The sequence below is a fragment of the Elaeis guineensis genome, chromosome 2 (genome assembly GCF_000442705.2).
Source record: "Elaeis guineensis isolate ETL-2024a chromosome 2, EG11, whole genome shotgun sequence".
Taxonomy (NCBI): Eukaryota; Viridiplantae; Streptophyta; class Magnoliopsida; order Arecales; family Arecaceae; genus Elaeis; species Elaeis guineensis.
Genome location: NC_025994.2, coordinates 126,240,486 through 126,258,288, shown reverse-complemented (window position 1 = coordinate 126,258,288; position 17,803 = coordinate 126,240,486).

Here is a 17,803-nt window from a genome sequence, read left to right as displayed (position 1 = left end):
TTTTTTGATTTTAATTCTTTGTTCTTTACCCCTAACTTCTTTAGATCTTTGGCTTCTTGGATTGCGGTCACTTTGGCCTCCCACGTCCTTGGTAAAGACCTAAAAATCTTTCTCACAAGATCGCGATTAGAGTAAGACTTACCAAGATTTTTTAGACCATTAATAATATTCGTAAAACGAGTAAACATTTTAGTTATTAATTCATTATGCTCCATTTTAAAGAGTTCATATTTATGCATAAGCATGTTAATTTTTGATTCCTTAACTTGATTAGTGCCTTCATGTGTTACTTCTAATCTATCCCATATTTCTTTAGCTGACATGCATGTTGAAATGCGATTAAACTCATTAACATCTAAAGCACAATATAAAATATTCATGGCTTTAACATTGAGTTGAGCTATTTTCTTGTCAATCTCATCCCATTCTCTTTCGGATTTGGTTGATTCTACATAATCAATTATCTTAGTGGGTGTGTGTGGTCCATTAACTATGATACTCCACATATCATAGTCAATTGCCTGAATAAAAATTTTCATCCGAGCTTTCCAATAGGTGTAGTTTGACCTATTGAAAAGTGAAGGTCGGTTTGTGAACTGCCCCTCGGCTAATGAAGCACCAACTTGAGTTGCCATAGATCTTTAGCTCTTTGATGGTTAAATCAAAGTAGGACTAGAGCACCGAACTCTAATACCACTTGTTGCCCAGCTATGCAACCCAAGAGGGGGGGTGAATTGAATTTTTAAAATTTTAAAGTTAATTTAGAACTACGAGGATTAAATAACAGTGAGCAGGATATATGTAGAGAGTGATTTAAGCAAGGTGTAGAAATTAGATACAAGAATGCAAGAAGATAAAGAAATTTAGAAAGAGAGTAAGTAAGCAATACACAAACAAACAAGATTTATAGTGGTTCAGTACCAACCTTGCACCTATATCCACTTTCCAAGCTCCTACTTGGGAATTCAAATCCACTAAACCGTATTCAACAAGAATACAACGTCGGTACCTCCAACTCTAGCTATCTCAAGCTAGAACATTTATTTTTCGGATACAAGCCAACTCAATACAATCTGATTCAAGATTCGGACCAACCTTTCCAAATTTTGGAATCCTTCCAAAACTAAAGATTAAGACAAAATAGAGTATGTGAGTTAATCACACGAAAATACAAATTTAGCTCCTTTAATGAGCAAATAAAACTTTAAATACACTTTACACAATAAGAAGGAAGCTTTTCTGATTTTCCTCAAGGTGGTTGAAGACTTGAATGAGCTCTAGAGGGGTTGGTAAACTTGAATTGAAGGTTTCTTTTTCTTGAAGAGGTCTTTTTACTTAGGGCTGAAATGAATGCTTGAGTCTCTTCAATCCTTTTTTTCTTTTTTCCTCCTTTAAGTGCCTTTATAGCTTCAATAGATGGTAAAGATAAATCTAGGCTGAAATAGAGCTATTGGAGATCATTAAAAGAACATTAAATGCTGCCAAAAAGAGCTGAAAACTAGCCGTTACGGAAGTTTCCGTCACAGGGGGTCGACCTCTGCACAGGGGTCGACTCATGGGGTCGACCTCTGTGGCCATGAGTCGACATCTGTTGCTGTGCAGGCGAAAGATACAGAACAGTGATTTTCTGTTCTATGCAACAGAGGTCGACTCATGGGGTCGATCCCTTTGAGTGTGCTAGCCAAAAATAGCGTACCGTTCAGCCCCTTTTGACAGGAGTCGACTCATAGGGTCGATCTAATTCTTTAAACTCGAATTTTTCTCAACATATCCATCCAAAAAATATGAAATTCCCTCAAATAGATCACAAATCTTCTGTTCTTGCTCTTGAGGCTTTCGAATCAGAACTTGATAAAATTATGATTTTATCCTTGAAATACAATAAATCTTTTTCCAAGCTAAAATCATTAGTAATCCCCTCAAATATGTTGTAATCATCAAAATCAATTCATGAAATAGCAATTTGAATGCTTCATTCCATTTTACATCTATCAGGTTCTGTTTTTAGAGAGCATCATAGCTTACATTTTACAAACAAAAATTCCTTATGTTTGATCTATATCTTTGACAATCCTAGCACAACAATATTTAGACAAGTGGCACAATTTTCAATATTTTATAATTTTTCCAATGATACTCACTGTGCTAATATTTGACAATATTGTTATAAAACCATCTTCATGGTTTGTTAACCAGAATGAGATCTGGCCTCATAATTCCATTTGCATTGTCAGTTTATTTCCTTTTTCTTCTGTAGCTTAATATCACTTTGCAATCTTTGTGGTCAATGTTTTAATCACAGATGGATGCAGCTGATAATCTATGTATTAGGTATTATACTATTATCATGTAAAGTAAATGCTATATATCATGCATGTCTGAAACAAGTGTCGTCCATGGTTTTTAAACTGGTTTCATTTTTTTATTATATCTTTGTGTATGTAACAAATAGATGGATGCAATTGATAAGGGCGCCCTGTGGCTAACCTTTTCAATCCACATGCTTGAAGTTTTTCATGCTTCTCCAAATGTATTTGTTCCTTTTATTTTTTAAGAAGTTCTCCCTGATTTCTTATCAAGCTAGATGGTCTCTTGCTTGATTTTTATCAGGTTCTTAGGGGTCTCGACATCTATTCATTTTCATGATTTTTAAAGAAAGATTCAGTTTGCCACTAGTCTGACTTTTATCCTCCCTTTCAATATGCGCATTTTTTATGTTATCAATTCTTGAACTTCCATGGTGGAATCATTTGAAGTTCTAAATGTCATTTACTTCTCATGCAGCAATATAGTTAACATGAAGTATCTTCAAATATAGATGTGTTCATAGAACTTTCATTTCAGATCTTCAATACAAAAGACTGAAAATGTGCTACCAACACCTTTGGATATATGTATAAAAGAATAAACAGAAAACGAAGACATAAAAGAGGACATAGAAATTGATGTGAATTGTCTTGACAAAGGACCTGTTTTAATCATATGTTACTTTTATAATGTTTCTTCACAATAACCTTTTCTTTTTGGAACAAACATATCTAAGGTAAAGAGGATGGGCTTTTAGTTTTTTGAAGTTGGGATTCTCTCTCACTCTCTCTCTCTCTTTTCTTTTCTTTTTTTCTTTATACAAGTTCTGGCAAACAACTAGTAGTCTCAATGCGATATTTCTCTTTTTTTTTTTAACAAAATTATGCACCTCGTTTCCATTCTAAAAATTTCATATATATGGGCTATTCAATGCTTGTATCCCCGTATTTTGGGATCATGATATTTGTCGTTGTTGTTTTTTCTTCATGTCCTCCTTTTTTTTTTTTTTTTTGCTTTTTATCATAAGATTTTTTTTTTTTTTTTTTTTTATGTTTCTTATTAGTTTCATCAAAAGCTGTATGGAAAAAAAATGACCAATGATAATTTTAGGGTTGGTTTCCAGTATGCATAAGTTTTAATAATTGTGCCTGGACAATTATTACTATATCACTTGGTGACGTGGGGATCTATATTGAGGTTTTAGTGGCTCGGATGAAATGATTATTTTACCTAGATATTGTAATGTAATTGATGCATATGCACACAGTCGGAAGATGCAGTGGTCTAGGATTTACGAAATCAATGCATAAATCTTATTGGCTGTATTCTGGGAATATGATAGGTTTTAATAGTAGGATCTAGCTTTGATTATAGCTGCATAAGGCTGTCTGGATCATTCAATAATTGGACCCCTCCTGTTATACCACAAACATAATGTAACAATAACCATAATCGCATTCCATTTAGTTGGCGTTGTCTTCATGGGCCGGTCGTTCCTACCAAGGCTACCTTCGGTGCCATGCAAGTTTTGCCAAAAACTGGGTCATGTTTATTCATGTTAGTTTGGATTTGTCTTTCCTCTCTCTAGACCCATAGACATTATGAACGATTTCTCCCTGGAGAGCTCAAATCTTTCTTGCGCATTGCTTGTCATTTACATCATTCTTCATTACTTCGCTCTCAAATTCTCGCAGCTCCTCTACCTTATCAAATATTTTTATTCATCAGTCTATCCTTTGTAATTTGCCAGAGACAGTTCAGTTACAGTTATATTGTTTCTTATTGCCTGGTATATTAGGTGATGCAACACTACTTGTTCCAATAATCACCAATTAGACATTTACACTCAGTAAGCATCGTCCTCTTCGTTCATCTGCTCTAATTTTATAAGATATGATTTCTTCTCTCTATTTCTTTTTGCATTCCAGGATAACAATATTAACCATGTTGTACTAATTCTTGGCTATCGATTTGATTGGGGCCTTTGTCAGGACTTATCCACCAATTAGACATTTACACTCAGTAAGCATCGTCCACTTTATTCATCTGCTCTAATTTTATAAGCTATGATTTCTTCTATTTCTTTTTGCATTCCAGGATAACAATATTAACCAGGTCGTACTAATTCTTGGCTATCAATTTGATTAGGCCCTTGTCAGGACTTACTCATATACTATGTGTTGTGGACCACCATCTTGGTCTCGATCGATTGTATCCTCGGCTCCTATCGAAGACATATAGAGATCGGACCTCAATAGACATGGAAATAAGAGACCAGACTCAACCGACCTGAAAGAATCAGACTTGAAAATCCAAACCAACTTGCCTACAGAGTAATCACCTTATGGTCGGTAGCTTGGACCTCGTCCATAACTGAGGTGCTTGGGACATCAATTCCGACTAAGGTGCTTAGGGCTCATATCTTGACCACAGACAAAGTGTTTCGAGGTCGGTCGATGCCGATCTCAGGGAGGTACATATAAGGCAGCAACTCTGATTTGGAAAGTTCATCACCATCACGATTCTAGAAAGTTTGGATAAGGAAGGAGATCGTCAGAATCAAATCATGCCTTGATTGGAAACCAGCAACTGATTCCACATCGCAAATGCGGAAACGATCACCGTTAGCTTGATCCACACACAATCATTGGAAATTAGTTAATCTCCTAGGTATACATAACTTCAATTCCTCCTCTATAAATAAAGGGACGTGGGGATCTTCAAGATAAACTCTCAAAAATATTCTTTTTTTTTCTTCTTGTTCTCCATCTCCTAACTTGAGCATCATAGGATCCTTATCGAAAAATACTCTAGTTAGGATTTTTTGCAGGTCTCAAGCTGGCTCTTAGAGATCGCTGCCTGTGCATACTTTTGACACCTCGATCGAAGAGATTGTCTCCAATCTCAGGCATAGGATTTGGTAGCAATAGTTGGCGATGGAGGAAGGGTCTCCAAATTTCGTTTCAGGGTTTGATCTAGGAGGGAGGGATTCACCATGAGACTATGAAGAGGAGTATCGAATGCATCTCGTCGTTCGAATAGAGTATGGGCAAATAATGTCCTTCAAGAGGATGCAATGCCTGAACTAGTTCAAGCGAATCCATCCTTATAGCCAGTGTCAGCAGTATTCAACGAGCAGTACAATAGTCTCATCTAGCAAGTACATACCTTATTTATTGCAGTGCGAGGGATGCATCAAACCACTGCGTCTTAACCTATTCTGGAGATTCCACAGCAGGATAAGGCCAGATCAATGGACTGACCCTCACCTCTGCACAACCCGAGGTTGGGGGCCAGTCACCTTAGTTGACCAATTAGCCCCATCTGAGGAGGATGCAGGCATTTGCCAACCCCACGGTTAGAGAGGGATTCTACCTCAGACAACTTTTCTCCTGATCGTCATTCTGTGACTGTTTGGGATAACGAAATGGAGGGAAGGCTTCAAGAGATGTAGCATTGGATCAATGCATTGTAGAACTAGGCTCCATAGCAATAAGGTATGGAGCTTGGTTTCAATACTGACCCCTATTCACCCATAAGATCTTGGACGAGCCACTCCTAGCATTGTTCAAAATGCTGCAGCTGGAATCATATGATGGGATTGCTAACCCCATTGATCACTTGGAGAGCTTTAAGACTTTGATGTTCCTTCACGGGTAATTGATACAATTCTTTATCGAGCATTCCCATTGATCCTAAGAAAGATTGCCCAACATTGGTACTTAAGCCTCCAACTAGGCACGGTTGGTTCCTTTGGTCAGCTTGGTTGAATGTTTGTCATCCACTTTGTTAGCAGTCGTCAACAGCACCGAAACTCAGACTTCTTTATCAATATCAAATAGTAGAAAAATGAGCTCTTTCAGGATTACATCAACCGCTTCAACATTGCAACCTTAGATGTGCAAAATCTGGACCAATTGGTGGCCATGACTGCACTTTAAGCTGGATTGCTCAAGAATGATCTCCTCTTCTCGCTTGAAAAAAAGTATCCGAGAGATTTCACCGAAATACTAAAACGAGCCTTATTGCTCAAAAAGATAGCAACCTAAGTGGGGAGGGGTGAATTTGATTGTTTAAAAATTTTAGAAAATTTACAATCTAAGCAATGATGTGCTTCAATTTAAAATTAATTTGAGTGATTATGAAGTGTAAACAATGTGTAAAAAATAATTTATAATGATTCGGTGCAACCTCCGCACCTACGTTCACTTCCTAAGCTTTTCTTAAGAATTTTACTATAATCATCCAATTATAATATGTTTATTTTATCCGAATTTATAAACAAATCTAGTTGATTTTTTGGGATTATCAATCAAAATCGTACACCGATCATTTTTCGAATTGACAATCAATTCAGTTGATTTTCTAAAGTCACCAACCAAAATCTATAATATCCAATTTTGAGTTTGGATAGGCCTTTACCTTAAGTTTATTTTCTCTAAAAAAATTTGTAAAAAAAAAATAAACAAGAAAAGGATGTAGAAGAAGTTGGTGATGATCACTCTTTGAAAGCTCTCAAATCTGTGCATAAATCTCTCTTTTTTTTTTCTCAAAAGTATTCAATGAACCTTTTATTTATTTGAAAGTTTTCTTCTTTAAGCCCTCTTTCTCTTGCTTTCTAATTGATTCTTTAACTTTTAATAGATTTGAAAGTAGCTGAAGAATGATTTTTGACTGTTGGAATGCTTGAAATAGCCGTTGGAACTAAAAAATTAATCATTGGAGTAGTGTAGAAAACTAGCCATTTGTGCAGTCCTAAGTTATGAGTCAACGCATAGTTTAAACGAGTCAACTCTAACTATCAAATAAGTCGACTCACAGAATCAAGTCGACTCTTGCAGGGATCCTGAAAATGTAGTTTTTTATTTTCTTTGAGAGAGTCGATTCTTGCTGTTTATGAGTCGACTCGTCGACTATACCTATGCATTTCAACGTGTTAAAGTTGACTCTTCACTTTCAGAAGTCGACACCTATTAGCCAGACATGTCAAAACTTATTCAGCTTGACAACATGAGAGGATTTCTTTCATGGATGATTTCTTTACTGTGAGCATTTAGAAAATCCTACATCTACTTTTGAAACATATGATTAGTATCATAATTATTTAATATTTTGTAATCATTAAAATCAATCATAGAATCAATAAGCTAAAAAGTATGCAAATACAGAAGAGGCCTGGGATTGGCATGGAGAGAACCTCAGCATTGAATCCTAGGCAAAGGGTGGTCAAAAAAGGAGAAAGGAATGTAAGCAGGAAAGCTGATGCAACAAGCGGAGGTCGTGCCAATCATGAACTTCGCCTCAAAATGATCGAACCAAATCTCCATTTAGATGACGTTGGTCTAGGTCCCTACCTTGGATCACTCCACTCAATACCCTCGAAGCACATATACTAATGAAGATAGAACATCAAAGAGATGTCTCGAAGCCAAAAAAGATGACAACCCCATCACATACGAGGAATACGAGAAAGTATTGTCGATATCATCGAGGCCACACTCATGATACTGAGGAATTTTGGCCGCTCAAGGAGGAGATTGAAGCACTCATCCGATGGGGGCGACTGCAGTCATATGTTGATGAATAGTCGAACCATAAAGAACCCAGAGGTGAACCACCTTGGCGTGAAGATCCCCAAAGAGATGGACCGATGGTGGGAGTGATCCATACCATCTCTAGGGGACAGCTTGGCGGCACCTCCTCTTGTCCAAGTCGAGTTGAGGAAAAGGAGTAGAAGAAGAGGAAGATTGAGGATGGAATCACTTTCTTCGAGGCTAACCTAAGGGGGATAAAATGTCCGTATAACAACTTTATTGTCATGACTTTAAACATTTCAAATTATGATGTACATTGTATTTTGATTGATAATGAAAGCTCTGCGAATGTCTTGTTTTACGATGCTTTTGTGCAAATGGATTTGATTTCCAGCCAACTGAAGAAGTTAAACTCTTCCTTAGTCGGATTCACTAGTACTACTGTGTTGGTGAAAGGGGTCATTTCTCTTCCTGTGATGACAAGACAAACTCCAAGACAATCAACTGTCAATATCGACTTCCTAGTCATGAAGCTCCCGTCCGTCTACAATGCCATATTAGATCAACTTGGGTTGAACTCTCTGCAAGTCGTGGTATAAACTTATTATCTAATGATGAAGTTTTCCACTCCTAATGGGATCGACGAGCTTCGGGGAAACCAGCAACTGGCTAGAAAATATTACATGGCAACCTTGCAGGGGAAAGCAGTTAAGGAGTCTCAACCTATGGAAGAACTTGACGTCTGAGATAAGCTGATGGAGCAATGAGGGAACTACTGGAGGACCTCGTCCCAATTTCAGTGAGCAAGTCCAACCCCATCAAAATTGTTCAGATCAGCTCCAACCTATGTGATGAAAACTGCCAGCATCTCATCTCGTTGCTCAGATCCAATGCAGATGTATTTTTGCCTGGTCAGCTTTAGACATATCAGGCATAGACTCGGAGATCGTTGTCCACCATTTAAATATGGATCTAAAGCATCGCCCAGTCAGGTAGAAGAAGAGGATCTTCGCATCAGAATGATAGAAGGCCATACAGAAAGAGGTTGACGAGCTCCTGAAGGTCGAGTTCATTCAGGAGGTTTACTATCCTGAATGGCTGGCTAATATGGTACTGATCAAAAAGGCACACGAAAAGTGGTGTGCATGCATTGACTACACCAAACTCAACCAGGCATGTCCTAAAGATAGTTTTTCGCTACCTCAAATTGACCAATTAGTGGACGCTGCATCATGGCATCAACTTTTATCCTTCATGGACACCTCCAACTACAATCAAATTCATATGGCCACTAAGGACAAGGAGAGGATGGCTTTTATTACTGATAGGGGTGTTTTCTATTATAGAATCATACATTTTGGTTTAAAGAATACAGGAGTGACTTATCAAAAGCTCGTCAATAAAATCTTCAAGCAGATTGAAAAGAACATAGAGGTATATATGGACGACATGCTCATCAAAAGTCGAGCTACAGAGCATCATATTGCCAATCTCGAGAAGACCTTTGCAATATTGCGATGTTCAGCTCAACCTCGCTTGGGGATGGGAGCCTTAGCTGAGGATTTCTTCCTCCTAGCAATATGGTGAACGGCTTCAATATCCTTGGGCTTCATATTTGAAAATGGAGGAAGTCAGTCAAAAAAAAATAGAGAAAAAGTATTGAACAAGATCGACTTACTTTAAGGGTCGACTGGACTCAACCCAATGTTATATAATATCTCGAAAAGGAGCTTAGGAAGAGGAGCAGCGTGACTGAAAATGAACTTTAAGGCCTCCTCCTCGACATCAGAGCACCAAAGGCTTACTTGACGACCTTCGAGGTCAATCCCACGATGTGTCAAAGTCCAAGGACTGCTCGGTCAAGACAAAAAAGAATGCTCCTTCTAATTATGGACTAAGAAAGGAGTGTCCCGAAAGAAGTGTCACCCCATTCGAAGAGAAGTATACCACCATCCGGCCTCTTTGGGGTGTTTCTTGAATGAGAAACATGTCCTGAAGAGGCGGATGGTCAGTTATGCTCCGATGAGGAGGCAATGCGTGACAAAAGCTATTATAAGCACCATGAGTTTGGCACCACACAACAAGAAACTATTTAGAAAGTCCTAAGTAGCTCTACAACAAAAAAAATGAAGAGGTAATCTGAGGTCGGCTTTTAAGGACTCTTCATAGAGTCTGATTCATTCTCAAGGAGGTAGGACGATCCGATCCTTGGGACTAGCAAGCTCCAATTTAAATTTTAGAGGAATTTGATACTTAAGGCACAGCATTTTCAAATCTTCTTACGTAAGGACGGAGGGCAATCAAAAGGGGCTAAAGTTAGACACGTCCCTTACCTCAGAACCATTCGAGGAACATCCAATGTTGGACGCAGGGTCCTCATTGACCTGATTACCATCCGAGGTCTAGGTGGATGGAGATAAGCTTGACACACTCATCCCTAAAAGACTCAAAAAAGGAAAAGAAGAGAAAGCTAACGTAAGGTGGAGACGACCAAGCAAACCCAAGGCCTGGACTTCGGGGTCGGATGCTGGAGCCTGGCTACAATCGAAGAAGATTGCAACTATCAATGGTGATCACAGGAGCTTGCCAGAAATTGCCTAAAGAGCTCACTTCTATTTCTCAGAACAGTAAAACGGTGAAAATGAAATGACTAAAGATGATACGGCACCTATTTATAAGAGCTCGAATGCCTCCGATCTGGTGGCAACTCCTCTAGCCACCATTGATGCACGCCAAGTGGCAGTGCATGGTTGGGTGCGGTAAGGCTCATGTGCATTCAAAGGCTCAATGGCTCATATGGACAGATTTAAGTCGTTAGCAGTGCCGATCTTCAACACATGTCAACGACTTAGGGGATACTTCGCATGACAGCTCGTCGGTTCGACCTTGATCTCGGATTCATACTCTCTTCGATTGATTTCAACATGAGCTCGAACTTGAGAGGGGGGTATCTGTTATGGACCACCACCTTGGCCTCGATCGATTGTCCTCAACTTCTATCGAGGACATGTGGAGCTCGAACCTCAGTGGACATGGAAACAAGAGGTCAGACTTAGCCGATCTGAAGAAATCAGACATGGAATTCCAAACCAACTTGCCTAGAGAAATCATCTTATTGTCGATAGCTCGGACCTCATCCATGACTGAGATGCATGGGACCTCGATTGCGACTAAGGTGCTTGGGCTCGTACCTCGACCATGGATTAAGTGTTTCAAGGTCAGTTAATGCCGATCTCAAGGAGGTACATAAAAGGCAGCAACTCTGATTTGAAAAGTCCATCACCATCATGACTTTGAAAAGTCTGGATAAAGAGATTGCCAGAATCAGCAGCATCGCAAATGCAGAAATGATCATCGCCAGCTTGATCCACGCACAATAGTCAAAAATCAGTTAGTCTTATGGGCATGCACGACTTCAGTTCCTCCTTTATAAATAGAGGAGTGCGAGGACCCCTAAAGTAAGCTCTCGAAAAAACTCTCTTTCTCTTTGTTCTTCATCTCTTAACTTGAGCGTCGGATGATCCTCTTCGAAAAACACTCTGACCAAGGCTTTTTGCAGGTCTCAAGCCGGTTCCTGGAGATCGCCGCCTCTGCATAGCTTCATCACCTCGATCAAAAAGATCATCTCCACCCTCAAGCATTGGATTTGGCAGCAACACTATGTTTTCTTCTTGAAATTTCTTTTTGAGGATTTGACCTTGTTTTCTGTTTTTTTATCAACATTACATCATTTGCAAATAACATGGTATGTCCTTTTTTTGGGTGAAGAGAGATCTTTATTCACTGCTGCAGTTCAAGACCAAAAATATAAACTGAGCCCCAACACAAGTAACAATAACCACAAAAATACTCAGCTCTTAGCACAAAAGCATCAATATGGGAAAAACAAAAGAGTAGACAACCAGATAAAATACATAATTCTCTATACAAAATCCAAACAAAGTAGCTATGTGGGTAAGACATCTATACAATACATGAAAGCGGAGTTCAGAGCTCCCCCCTACGCCACGTGTCGAGCTCTGAACTCCCCCACGATGGATTTTTTTTAAAAAAATCTTGGACAGCTTTTTTTTTCTTTTTTTTCCATGGAGTCCTCGAGCCTTCTTGAATCTTTCGACCTCTCACCAACACCTAGTTTCTCCCTTATCTCCTTGCCGCCGCCGCCCGCTGGTCTTTGTTGCTGCCTTCTTCCCTATCTTCATCAGCATCGAGTCCCGTAGATCTCCAAAAAAAAAGATGCCAATCTCAAACCCTTTTTTAATCTCTCAAATCCTAACCTTTTCTCCCTACCCACCATCGCTGCCACTCCCATACCCTTTCTCTACCCGTTCGATTTCTCCCACCACCGTCGGTGCTCACAATCTCCTCCTCTAATCCTTCAATTCCCCCCACCACCATTGCTTCTCCCACCACCCTTTCTTACTCATCCTTCTGCCACATCTGGTTGGTCGATTTTGTGCACCAACGAGTGCTTGGGACTGGTTACATGGAGGGTCTCTTCTCTCCCCTTTTCGTCTTGGAAGATGGTGGAACAAAGCACAACAATCGAAAATCGATCCTATCGTGACTGGCCAAGCAATCCATTGATGGTATACATCGACCCCGTTACCTTTTTTGTTCTCCCTTTTCTAATTCCTTTCTTCATTAATTTGATCCTAATCCTATTGCTTTCTCTCTTTTACTGCTGTCTTTTTTTTCCTGTTCCCTCTTTTCGATGTCCTCTTCTCCTATTCAACCCTCCCACCTGTCTATTTTTTTCCTCTTCATTTTCGTTGCTTTCTTTCTGGTCCCAACCATTTATCCCTATATTGTTTTGTGATGTCCTCTTCTCTGATCCAACCTTTTCTACAACCCCACCTATTTATTCATTTTTTTGATGTCCACTTCTCCGATCGAACATCCTGTGCAACCCCATCCGTTTATTCCTTTTTTTTTCGGTGTCGTCTTCTTCGATCTAACCCTCTCTACAACCCAACCCCAACCCAACCCTAATCCTAACCTAACCCAAGCCATACCCCCCTAACCCTAACCTTAACCCTAAACCCCAATAGAACCTAACCCTAAACCCCAAAAGAACAACCCTAACACTAACTCTAACTAATTCCCTTACTCTAATCCTAACCGGAGAACCCACCCTAACCATGTAATCCGAACCCTAATAGCAAGTGGGTTCAGCCCGCTAACCCAAATATCTAGGATCAGATCCTCACACTCGCTAATCCAATAACTCGAATCCAAATATTTGTGATCCATGAGGCTCCCAATCCAATAACCCAATACCTATTTGCTCTACCATTAACCCATGACTATGGATCCAGAGCTCTTGCATTCGTAGACCCATTAGCTCATTTGTTATTTTTCTCCAACCCGATCTCTCACAACATGCGCATCCCTTTTTTTTCCCTCTTCCTTCGTTAGAAGCTTGTTGCTACTCAGCAGCAACCATGCCTGTATTGCTCTCTTCCTGGATGGACATTGACGAAGGCTGCCACGGCATGGCAGTAGCCCTTTGTCCCTTCCCTTTTTTGTTCATTGGAAGGCTGCAAAATTACTGTAGCAATCGTGACCCCTTTTTTTTGTTTCACGTGGACATGGGCAGGGCTACTATAACAAAGTAGCAACTCTCTGTCCTTCTCCTCCCTCACATGATGTCTATCAATAAAGGAGTGGAAGGCTGCCACAATATATGCAGCAATCCTCCTACATTCTTAATAAGGAACATATTGTTTCTGATTGAGCAATGAAAGACTGCACACTAAATTGATGAGGGAACGAAAATAAAAAAAAATTGATAATAGTGAAGGTGTCTTCCAACTCACCTTCTTTAGCTCCCTTTTCTCAATTTTTTGGCTGTTGCAAGTGTAGTAGTAACCCTTTCAAAATTCTCTTAGATGATGCTTTTAGACTATAAAATTGATGAGAGGATCTCCCAAACACATTCTCTTATGCACTCTAATCATTCTCTAAATGCAGTCTAGCTAAAAAAATAAAGGGGATTGGGGAGCTATTGCACTCGCAGCAACAATCCTTCCAAAATACTCTCAAATGATGTTATAAAACTCAAAAAACTAATAAGAAAATCAACAAAGAAAGAAAAAAATTCTTAGACCTACCCTCTTTGAATCCTTTTCGAGCCATTCCCTGCTTTCCTCGCCACTATCTCCTGTGGGTCTTCATCATTGAAAAAGCAAAAAAAATTGAATAGCCTATACAGAAAAAGATCTGATCTTTTAAATTTTCTATCTTTTCTTTGTTTTTGTTGATTTTTTCTATCTTTTTCTAATTTTATTGTATTTTTTTTGTTTATGAAAGTATCAATCGTGTGGGAGGCTCGGAGCAGCCGAATAGAAAAATTTAGATCCATCTCAATCAGATGGGAGGCTTGGAGCAAACGAGATAACTTTTTCTCTTTCTCTATGAAATTTACTAAAATCTATTATTTTTTATAAATAATTTATTATTATTATTTGGTACTTAAAAAAATTATTATTATCTTGATGTTGATTTAATTTCATGATTAGACCACTTAAAGGTAATTAAATAATGAAAAAAATTATTAGTATTAATTTAATTTAATAACTATAGGTCTCTTACTATCTCAAAGTCCAACAATGAAAATAACATTTATGATATTGGTATATTTTTTTATTAGAAAAAAAGTGAGTTATAGCTTTCTATTTTTTGTGAATAATTTTATAGTTTTGGATCCATCTATTAAGTAAATATCTTCAAGAACGTATTCATTACATGTTGCTCTATATTAGTTTATTGACAAACAAAAAAATTATGAGATTATAAATTTTATTTTATTAAAATTTATTTTATTATATTATCTATTATTGGAGTAAGTTAATTGAGTAATTTTTTTTTCATATTTTATGTAATTTTTTAATTTGGTTATGTTTGCTCATATCATTTAATTGTGGAGTATTTTACCACTTAGATGGTTCTTTTCTTTTTATTATATTTAGCTTTTTATATCAATTTAAATGGATTTTAAGTTAAGATAAAAATATTATTCTAAAGAGATATGATGTGTATGATATTAAGCAGGTTTAGAAAAAAATTATATGAAATTTTAAAATTTTTGATAAGATATTTTTAATGATTTTAGCTTCATAGCCCTAACTATGGACTTTTATCCTATAAATATTTTAAAATATATTTAAGATTTATTTTCAATTGATTGTTTAGATTTTTTTCATGTAAATATTTGATTTTTCTCTTAATTATAATTGCATAAATAGATATTGTTGAAATTTCATCAAGAAAGAAATTTGAAAGATCTATACAATACATGAAAGGGGAGTTCAGAGCTCCCATTGTGCGCTACGTGTCGAGCTCTGAACTCTCCCACGATGATTTTTTTTAAAATCTCCAATAGTTTTTTTTCTCTCGAGCCCCTTCTCGAGCCTTCTTGAATCTTTCGGATCTCTTGCCCACACCTGGTTCCTCCTTACTCTCTTTGCTGCTACCATTGTCTGTCGGTCTCCATCGGTGCCTTCCTCCCTATCTTCATTGACATCGAGCCCCATATATCTCCAAAAAAGAATACATCGATTTCATCTCTACTCTCCTCGCTGCCACCTCCCATCGGTCTCGACTGTCGCCTTCCTCCCCTCCAATCTCCCTCAAGTGCTTTCCTTCCCTCCGTCTTTTTTCTCCGGCAGCGTTTCTTTTTTTTTTTTCTTTTGCTTCTCTCACCCACCCATCATCGTCACTCCCAAAAGTTCCTCCCTACTCTCCTTGCCGCCACTGCTATATGTCGGTCTTCGTCGGTGCCTTCCTCTCCGAGCCTCCCACCCTAAAATAAAGAATAGAAATTTCATGTATCAGAAGAAAATATAAGACATGAAAAGGATCTCGCCTTCGTTCCGCTGGATATCCTTTCTCTAATGTGTCTTTTCGTCTGACGAGGATAGTTGCTACCTTAATGAGGAAGGAAAGCTTTTTTACTTTTTTTCTTTTATAAAAAAAATTTCGATAAAGGAAGGAAAGCATTCGGAAATAAGAACTTAAGATAACTCCCCATTGGACCCTATTCCCAGCCAATGCCAGTTCTGGTTCTCTTCTCAACCCTTTTTCGCGACTTTAAAAACTCAACTTGGTTCTTCCATGCATTCCCAATTCGTCGTGGCTTCTTCAACTCCTCTCTCCGCCACTCTCCGGCCACAATCACTACTGCCTCCCAAGCACCGTTGAGGAGCTCCTCGCAAGAATATGCCATGACAAATCCCTCCCTCCTTCCGATGCCATCGCCCGGAGGGAGCTGGCTGCCCTCGGAGAGGAGGCTTCTCTCCGAATCTTGCATGACATTTCCACCACTGGGTGCGTGAAGAACCTATCTGGCTTCATTGTTTACATAGCCAAGAACTCTCCTGTCGCTTTGGCCCAAAACATCGAGGCGCTGTCCACCCAGGAGAGTGCATGCTTCTCGGGACCATCTTCTCCTGCCTTTACGTCAAACAGAGGTAATTCTCATTCTTGAATTTAAAACGAACAATTTTTATGTAGTACTTTGATTTCTTTTATGCTAATTGGTTTTAAGAACCCACCTTTTGATTAAAAGATTTGGTGAACATAGTTTTATGTTTGATTTCTTTTACAGATGATTTTACTATGTGCCTATTAGATTGCGAGATGCCTCAGAGACAAATAGCAAGCCCCCAGATGGAAGCATTGGATGAACTGGAGTTTAGAAAAGTTTTCTTGATTTTAAGCTACATTGGCAAGTGTTGAATGAATTTTTTTTTAGTTTGCTACATATACATTATCTTAGAATTCATAAATTATGTAAAAAATTTCAGAATACTTTCTTGATTTTAAGCTGTATAGGCAGGTCACTGATCGTAAGTTTTTATTCCTGTTAGTGTACCACTTATTACTTTAGAATTCATAGGATAAATCAGGGAATGGAGCTGCCGCTTCCGTCATCACCAATGAGCGATATATCGAGCCACACCAGCTCCATTTTTTTCCCATCGAATTGTTCTCGAGCTGTGGAAGCATCATTTTTTTCTTTTTTGCTTGGAATCCTTGCCGAGCCTTTAGTTTCTCCCTTCTTCCCATCGTCACTGGTGTCAGCCTTCCTCCGATCTCCGTCAAGTGCTTTCCTTCCCACATATTTCTAAAGAAAAAAATGATTAATCTATATAGAAAAAAATCTTGCCTTTTAATTTGGCCATCTTTCCTTTATTTTCGTTGATTTTTCTCAATGTTTTCTCGCCTTTTTTGCCTCTGCTTTATGCTTTCTTGGGAGTCACAATCGGGTGGGAGGCTCGGTCGAAGCAATCGGGCAGGGAAGTTTAGATGATCCCCTACTTTTTTTTGTTCTCAGGAGTCTAAATCGGGTGGGAGGCATGGAGCGGCCGTCCTTGGCAATTTAAACCGGGTGAAAAAATTGGAGGGCCGAATAAGGAAGCTTAGATGATGGCTTGAGTTTTCTGTGGGGTATTTATATAGAAGAGCCTAAAGGGTATGAATATTATATGGTGGGTATCCGATCTTTTCTCCATTTTAGGAACTTCAATTGGATGGGAGGCTTGGAGCGGCCAAAAAGGAAAGTTTGAAGGATGGTTGGATTTTGTATTAGATACTTATATATAAGAGTCTAAAGAAAATAAATGTACTATTAATTAATTTAAAAATAGATATAATTCTATGGATTAAGGTAGTGATTAGGATATTATCAATTAATTTAAAAATAAATATAAACTGTGCTCTATTGATTAAGATGGATAGACTCACCAAAGATCTAGAATTTGTAGACATATATACTTTATAATTTATAATATATATATATATATATATATATATATATATATATATATATATATATATATATATATATATATATAATCGAATTTGGATGGTGGATATTCGAGAATAAATCTCAAATCTATTTTCAGACTCAAACAAATTATAATTTTAAATTCTAAATCCATCCCAAATTCAATAGAATA